The following is a 9,477-nucleotide window of genomic DNA, read 5'->3' as shown; positions in this document are numbered from 1 at the left end:
TTTCTTCCTTGTTTTTAAAATAAATAAACGAAGTAAAGAGAAAGAGGGGAGATTCTTACCAACGGTGGCGCGTCGTTGACATCTTTGCTTCGCTTCGTTCCAATCGAAGTTGAAAGAAGGGAACTTCAGCGTGAGGAGCAAAGGAGAGGATGAAGCAACCCATGCGGCTGCTGTTGCTGCAAATGGAATGGGTTTTAATTGGGGTTTGAAATGGGATTTAAGCATTAATGGGTTATTTACATTTTTAACCCTTTTCATTTTTCCATCATTTCAAAACCATGGTTTTTGTTTTTAAATTTTTCTATGAAATATTGAATTTTTTTTATTTTAATCCCATTTAAACGTAGTGTTTGAGTGGTTTAGGTGAATTTTCCTTTTGGGCCCTCCTCCTGTTGCGCGCATTTTAATTTGGTCCTTTTTGATGTTTTCTATCTTTAAATTCGGCCCTGAAAGTTTGTTTATTTTTAATTTAATCCTTAATCAGTGCTTTTAGGTTTTTTAATTTTTTAATATTATTAATATTGTTATTGCATCATTATTATTACTATTATTATAATTGTTATGACCACGTTTTTATTCCAAGTTTCTATACATATACATGCATATTTTTTAAATTTAATATATATGCCTATATTTTTTAGACTTTATAAATACATGTATATATTTTATACATATATATTTATTTTATTTTATAACTTTTATATACACATATATATACATTTATATTTTATAATACATGTGCCTTTTCCTTATTTATAATCCATTCACATATACATGCATTTTTTATAATATATATATACATACTTTTTTTAAAAATTATTTATATGTTTTTTTGTTTTATATATTTCAATTTTTATATATTTTATATTTTATATGTGAATACTTATATGTATGTATTTTAATATATGCATACACATATTTTCAAAATTTACATATATATTCACTTATATATCATCCTTATATAAATATTTTGTAAATACATATACATGTATAATTTAAATTAAAGTATTTGTTTCATATTGGACATTATTTTTTTAACATCCCTTTCGAAAATATATATCTTGGTTTCGTCAAAACACTAAAATCATTTTCTTTTGATTCAAAGGCTTTTAAAATAATGCAATATTCGGTATTCAGGATTTTCGAGGAAATTGTGCCCTAACGTATTGGGTTCCGATTTTCTTTATTAATCCTAAATAACCGAGAATATTCTTTATTCAAAATGCATAAGCATAAAAATCATTTTCGGGAACTTAACTTGTTGTGTCCTAATGTATTGAGCATGACATATTGCTTTCTCGAAATGAAGATTTTCTTATAAAATAAAAGCGGTATTCAAAGTTTGGGGATTTTGAGAAATTGTACCCTAACGTATTGGGTCTCGATTTCTTCGTCTGACTTAAACAATTGGTTATCCTCATCATTTGAGTTTTTAAAAAAAAATCTTTTTAACCCTAGACACTAAGACATTAAATAATCAATTTGGTACCGATTTTGGGTGTTACGAGGGTGCTAACCCTTCTTCGTGCGTAACTGACTCCCGAACTCATTTTCTCAAATTTCGTAGACCGAAATCATTTTTAAGGTGAGCTGATCGCACCACAATAAAGGATCGGTGGCGACTCTAGTTTTTTGTTTTTAAAGTCGAAAACCAAATTTTTGTTTTCAAAAAATGGTTTCGACAGCTTGGCGACTCCACTGGGGACTTTAGAGAGTCGAGCCATGAATTGATTATTTTTGTGTTTTTTGTCAAAAATCAAAAGTTGTTTTAAATCGTGATTTCCCATTTGCATTCATTGGTTTTCATCATGATATGCTTGCTTAATTGGTCTAAGTCCATTAGTTTATTTGCATTTTGCATTTCATGGTCAATTTTACCCCTCTAAGTGGGAGTGAGAAAGTAGTCCTTCGTGAGGTTTTCACCTCCGTGTAGGATAGTGGTTCGTTTTCGGGATATATCCGTACCTATGTCTTCGTGAGATTTTCATCTCCGTGTAGCCATAGGGAAATGTATCCCCCTGAACTGAACTCGGTCTGTATGAGCCTATAATGGGTGAGGATCGAGGAATCTACTAGTTCGGGTACCTTTGCCCTAGAAGCCAAACCTCACATAGTGAACCTTAGGAACTTGCCCTAGGTAGAATTATACCAAACCCTAGTAGCTACCCGAGTAGGTATTTTATAATTTTCTGTTTGTTTTTTATACCTGATATTGACTTTGTTTTTTTTTTTGACTACATGGCATTTTGATTATATGTCATTTCATCATAGAAAAGAGGTGTTGATTTACGTTCGGTTGTTAAATAGATAGCTTGTCATGGAAAACAGATTTCTTGATAAAATGGAAGCCAATGCGGTTGTCCGAATATGGTCCAAGAAAACGTGACAAGAGAAGGGTGATAATGGAGAACCACATGACTTTACTTCGTGGCCCGAGGATTCAAGTTGATTATTTGAGAGCTATCGACATTCCAACTTCCTTAAAGAAGTTGGTAAGCCTTACGAGAATGGGCAGACGATGCATTGCAACCAAGATCAAGCAAAAAGGAGCTAGTGGTGCTATTCATTGGAAATTTGCGAGATTTATCTTAAACATTCAGATGAAGAAAGAGGTCGATGTTTCTTGGAGTATGAGGATGAGGCCGTGCATGCATCCGTTTTATGTAAAGAAGTTTGTTTTCTAGTGAAGTTTTCTAAATGGAATTGAATTAGAATCAACATCTCTTTATGCATTCATTTCATGCATTCGCATTACATGACATCATGTGCATTAAAATCCATTGAAAGAGCCTAATTGAGTCAAATTATTTCAGTTAATTTGGAAAACCAACACCCTCACGGCACTCAAGCAAAGACTAGAGAAATGGACCAAAGCTTAGAGAAATTAGAGCAAATGCGAATACAGATGCAGGAGCAATTGATCAAATTTCAGCAAGATATGATGGATCATTTGTTAGAATTCCAAAGAAATATGATGTGCCAGTTAACCCAGTTATTGGCTAGAGGGTTAGAAAGAGGAGAGAGCCCAGTGGTCCACTTTGGCGATGATAATAAAGACCCTACATATCTCCAGGCTTCACCCCAACAAATACCCAAGCACAACCAAATACGTATCCACAAAGGGTAATTGTTAACATCAAACCCCAATATCAGACCAGCACCTCGACACTGATGAATTCCCAGACTGGCTCAGGTTTCAACCCGAGGGGCAATTTAACTAATCCTATTGTCCTTGTTGATCTAGCAGAAACAGAACAGGCGAGGATGGAGTTCCCAAAATAATTTGAAGATCGTTACAAACGAAAAGGGCGAGAGTGGAACTTCCAAATCAATACTTTAAAGTCCCCAAGGAAAAGGAAAAATGAGGTGAATAATGCAAGTGGGTATAACAAGGGTTATTCGAAGTTGATTACCGCAAGCCAGCCAAAGACGGTTACTAATAGCTATTAGAGCCCTTAAAGTGAGGATCTTACATGAAGACAAATACAGAAGGGCCTCAGCTCACGCCTATACCGATGTCATATAGCGAGCTATATCAAAGCCTATTTAATGCACATGTGGTGCCCCCTTCTATTTGAAACCAATATTGCCCCCATTTCCTAAATGGTATAGTTCAAATGCTCAGTGTGAATATCATGCAGGAATTACGGGGCATTCTATAGAAAATTGCACCGCATTCAAAAAGATAGTTGAAAGACTCATTAATATAGGCGTTGTCAAATTTAATGTTTCATCCAGTGTAGAAAATCCGTTACCCAATCATTATTGATAATGGAGTGAATGCAATGTATGAAGAAGTATTGGGAAATGTTCATATCAATGCCATATATGAAGACACAATTAAAAAGGGTCCTTGTTAGATATTCTCCCTTATCAACTTGGAGATGTTTTAAATAATTGGATTGCGGAAGAAATTCCTATAGTTTTTAGAGCTTACTCAGAGTAATGTTAAGAACACTCTTATTGCTTTTAGCCTAGAAGTGATAAGAACACCTTTGTGAAATAGGCTCATGTCTGAACGTTATTATTTTAAAACATCATTGCGATTATTTTTGAGCTAATACTCTTTTATTCTTTACGATTCTTTCATTCTTTTATATTTTTCTTCTAAATCATTCTTTCATTCATTCATAATCATATTGTACAAATAATTATTCATAAATTCATACATTATTTGTATATTCTTTGGTACCTACATAGGTCCTTGGATATCAATGACATGGGTGACATTACTACAGACTCTGAATCTTCTTTTAAGCGAGACATGTGTTAGGGAGAGCTCGTGACTTTGAAGATGACATAGATCATGGCCTATCTCCGGACTTGTTGAGGATGGTAGAACAGGAAGAGGAAAAAAATTTACCTCCTGAGGAGACAATGGAGATTGTGACCTTAAGGGAACGTGCATAACTGGAGAAACAAAGCAAGACCTTGTTGAGTTACCTTAAGGGTTCAAATATGTCTTCGCATGGTTATACTAGGACATGCCCGGGTTAAGCACTGATATTGTAATTTGCAGTATGTTCAATATTAACATCATGAACGTTGCAGTTAGAATTCTTTGCTGGGGCAATGCCTTATTCTTTGGCTCATCATAGTTTTTCCCGTTGAAGTCAAGTTCCCATTTCTCCATATTTTTTGGATTTCAACCTAATTAAACAGGAAGATCCAATGTTTTTTCATCATAGTTAAATTTTTCCCCAAATGGCTCTATGAGAGAAAGCTGATACCAAAGAAGATCTTTTGCATACAAAATGAAAGTGGAAGATTTTATGTGGAAGACCTTATCTGGAGTAACATTGATTCTAATCGAAAGGGATGACCAAGACTTGCCTAATCCTATGAGTGCAAATTCCAAAAAAAAAAAAAGAACAAAAAAAAAGGAACAAAAAAGAAGAACAAAAAACAAAAAAATAAATAAAAATAAAAACAAAAAGAAACAAAAACTTCTACCAAGGTAGTGCCTTTCTCTTTAACTTATCACGGTTTTTTCCATTGAAGTTGAAATTCTTTCTCTCCGGGTATTGGCTGAGCTGAAGTAGGATAAAGATCCAATCTCGATACGATCAGTTGAACCTAATTGAAGGAAAAAGGCTAAAAGCTATTTGTCACGGTCAGATGTACCAAAAACGGATGATGTGAGCTTACAACAAAAAGGTTCGTCCCAGAGAATTTCACGAGGGAGATCTGGTATTAAAAAAGATCATTCCTCTACAAAAGGATTTTAGAGAAAAATGAGTGCCAAATTGGGAATGTCCTTATGTTGTAAAGAAGACCTTTTCCGGAGGAGCACTGATCTTGGGTGAGATGGATAGTAAAAAACTTGTCTAATCTTGTAAACTCAGATTTAGTAAAGAAATACTTTGCTTAAAGAAGGAGAGGACCAAGGTAAAAACCCGCAAAGGGCACTTTGAGTTGCAAAAAAAAAAAAGATGATGTAAAAAAATGAAAATGAAAATGAAAAATGAAAAATGGAAAAAGTAAAAATAGAGAGGCTAAGGTGAAAACCCGCAAATGGCGCCTTAGACCAAATGGGATTTGAGTTGAAAACTCGAAAAGGGCGGCTCAAATTTTGATTAGAGTAGGGCAGGAAGTGATGAGAGTTACTCAAATGTTGATAAAAATGGGGCATGCGGTGATCTTGCTATGCCTGAATCAGTAGGAAAGGGTACGCGACATCTTGGAGCATTGACAGAGTACTGTAGATCTCCTAAACACATGTCAAACTTAGAATGGTCTTCAGAAAGTTTGTACAGAGAAGTTTAAGCTGCAATATCTGGGGCACCTAGTCTTCATACTATTTATTTTGAATTTGTTGTTCTTGGAATACTTAATTCTTTTTCAAGATACGTGTTCCCAATCAATCCCTCTTTTATTCTTAATATCCTTGATAATTTACTTCAAGATATACTCTCAAATTAATATTATTTTATCCGTTGTTATATTCTTTTCGCAAACATGTTGCATTAGAATAATGATTCATGGACTAATAAAACTTTCACAAGGGAAGTTTTGCGTATTACTCTAGAGGTTTCTAAATAATACGGGAACCTGAAACAGGACTATTGTTTAGAACGACCAAGTTTAAAAGTTGGAAATCTGATAAGAAAGGGTCTAAATTAAGACTTTCTCTTTGGATTTTATTGTCAAAAACATTGATTGAACAAAATGACAAGATGACAGGTTGGCTGCAGGGCTTAGATGAACAAGCAAGCAATAATCACAAGCAATAAAAAGGGGTTTCCTTAGAGAAGAGAATCCTTTATTCGTGTATAGGCATTTGGTATAATACCCTGAGATTGGTATAAAAGACCAAAGAGCTTCACATTTCGCATCCTTGAATTGCGATAGGAGACGATTGAGAAAGGGCTAGATTTTTCTACCCTTGGGTTACAGTGGGAGAAAAATGGTACAAATGTTGCATCCCAGTGGATTGAACTTTGAAGTTCACAGTGGGGGGCAATTTGATTAAGTGTTTTTTAGAGATGCTAGCCGAGCAAGAGGACGTTGTAGTGCGTCAGTGATACGGCTTTAATAAACTTTGAGTAATGATTGCTTAGTGATAAAGAAGGATCATTCTCAAAAAATGACATTCTGCATTCATCCAAATGTCATTCATACATGTCTAGTTAGGAGCATTTGATTCATATTAATCATGTCATCCTAATCACTAGGCATAATTAGGTTCATAAAATGGATTATAAAGGTCATGTTCCCCAGAGAACAGATCAGTGAAGATAGCAGATCTTGCCTTCCTATATTGGCAACAAAGTAGACCAAAGATACAAGCTGTACAAACCATTTTTTTGAAAAACAAAAAACAAAAAAATTTAATTGGTTGTCGACTTAAAAGATGAAAATTTGGAGTCACCACCAATCCTTTATTGAGGTGTGATCGGCTCACCTTGAAAATGATTTTGAGTTTACGAATTTTGAGAAAACAGGTTCGGAAGCCGGTTACGTACGAGGAAGGGTTAGCACCCTTGTGACGCCAAAAATTGGTACCGAACTGATTGTTTAATGTCTTAATGTCAAAATTTTGAAAAGATTTTAAAATACGATCATTTCTTTTTATTTATGTTAATTTTATAAAAGATGCTTGGATAGATCGAGGAGAATGCTAAAGACCCTTTCGTCTCGGAGTAATAAAATGTCATACCAATACATTAGGACACGACATTTTAGTTCTCGAGAACAAGCTTGTCTTTTGATTTTCAAAAGGCTTACTATGAGGTTAAAAAGGGATATTCAATTGCTTGAAGTGAGATGAAAAATTGAAACCCAATACGTTAGGGCACGATTTTTCAAAATTCCTAGCATTGAACATAACCCTTATTTTTTTAAATCTTCATTTCGAGAAAATGACATGTCACATCCAATACATTAGGACACGTCATACCAAATTCCCGAGAATGAGTTTTTATTTATGTGTTTTGATTATAGAAAAATTTTCGATTATTTAGATTCAATGAGGAAAATTGGAACCCAATACGTTAGGGCTCCATTCTCTCGAAGATTCCAAATTTTGAGTATTTGCGTTATTTTTGAAAACTTTTGTAAAAAAAAGTTATAATGCTTTAATAAAACTGAATATTTTAGATTAAAATGATGGGATGTTAATATACAACACAAAACAATAATTGACGAGCTAAAGTATATACTAATAATCATCAATAACCAACAAATACTAATAAATAATATAATACATATGCGGGCAATAATCCAACACACATCATGCAAACACAAATATCAACATTCAACAACTAAATGAGTTAATCATCAAATTTGGAAGAAGAGCTAAGCGAAATAACATAAATAAAATGTGATAAGTTTTGGAATAAATAAAATGAATATTGAAATATATCAAAAGGTTAGAAATGAATACTATGTGAAATAATAATATATAAATAAATTTTAAGTAAATATTTCATGAAAAGAAACTCAAAATATATATACGTATGCTAATTTAAATAAAAGATACATGCAAAATGAAAAAAACTTTATAACAAAGATTTGTATGCTAAATTTATTTAATACTAATTTAAAATAATAGTATATTATATTATTAAAAAATTCTAATGATGAACTTTAAAACTATATTAAAACTTTAATATTAAAATAATACTAGGTTTATAAGTAAATATATATACTAAAGACAACAAAATCAAAATAAATTTTTTAGAAAATGAATAAATTAAATTATGGATTAAATTAAAATAAAAACGGAATTAAAAGGAATAAATGAAAATAAAATAAAGCAGAGGGGGCCGAATGTAACATACGGATAACTTGGGGACCAAGTGGGAAATAATCCCCGTCCCTCCAAAACGCAGTGCATAATTTGGGCCCGGATGAAACAAAAGCAAAATGCAGTGTGAAATTCAAAAAATAAAGAAAAATTGATTTGAAAACGCCATGGAAGAAGGGGGACCGAGTACTCAAATAACCCTACCAAGGCCACAGCACGCGGATCTCAGCCGCCTCAGGGTCGGGTCATTGGGTTGGAGATTAAACGGTGCCGTTTTGAGGGTTATTAACCCTAGCTCAAAACGATGCCGTGCGACTATACTATTTAAACTAGAAAAATTTTTTGTATCTCAGTTTGCTTAATAGAAAAATAAAAAGAAAGGGCCGCCCCCTTCTCTCGTCTATGCTAGGGTTTCAACCCTAGCCTCATATCATCGAAAGCTCCGCCGATTTCGGCCTCATAGCCCTCGCCCAAACTTTGATTGAGATGAAATGAGCGAGGTTTCGGTCGATGCCAACACAGAGGTCAGTCTTTCTTCCCCTATTTTTTATTTTACAACCGTTAATAGCAATAAACGAACATCGAAGAAATATAAACGAGGAAAGAGGAGGAAGGAATCACCTTCAGTAAACTTTTTTCTTTTTTGATTTCTTTTGCTATATTTTTTGTATTTTTCTCTGTCTGTCTATAAACGTTTACAAAGGTTTCGGTCTTTGCTTTATAGGCCGAAAAAGTAAACAAAATGAAAAAATGAAAAAATACAGTTTTTTGCTTTTTCTGCTACGTTGTTTGCGTCCCATTTACAGGTGTACGAGGGCAGAGGTCGACGTGGAGGTACGGAGGCAGAGGCGCAAGCGTACGGAGGCCTATCACGTGTGAAGGGGAGGGCCGAAAGTGTGTGCAGAGGAGATGCACGTACGCAGAGGCACAGCACGCGTAGGGGAGCCATGGATTCGACTGCAGCGCTGGAAGGAGGGCTGATGCTAGGGTTTCTTTTAGTTTTTGGGCCGGGTGTAGTTGGGTATAAGCTTGGGCTAGGTTAATTGATTTGGGCCACGTTGGGCCCATGTATTTGGACTGTGGACTGTTATTAATCTTTTGTTAGGTTTATATTTTTTTATTTTGATTTGATTTTTATATTATGGGCCGGGCAAATTGGGCCTATTACACCAGCCTTGTCTCCTTGAGCAGCAGTGGAGTAGGTTGAAAATAGCAGATCTTGCCTTCCT

Source organism: Gossypium raimondii, chromosome 1, assembly GCF_025698545.1.
Source record: "Gossypium raimondii isolate GPD5lz chromosome 1, ASM2569854v1, whole genome shotgun sequence".
Lineage (NCBI taxonomy): Eukaryota > Viridiplantae > Streptophyta > Magnoliopsida > Malvales > Malvaceae > Gossypium > Gossypium raimondii.
Note: the sequence above shows the minus strand (reverse complement) of the source record.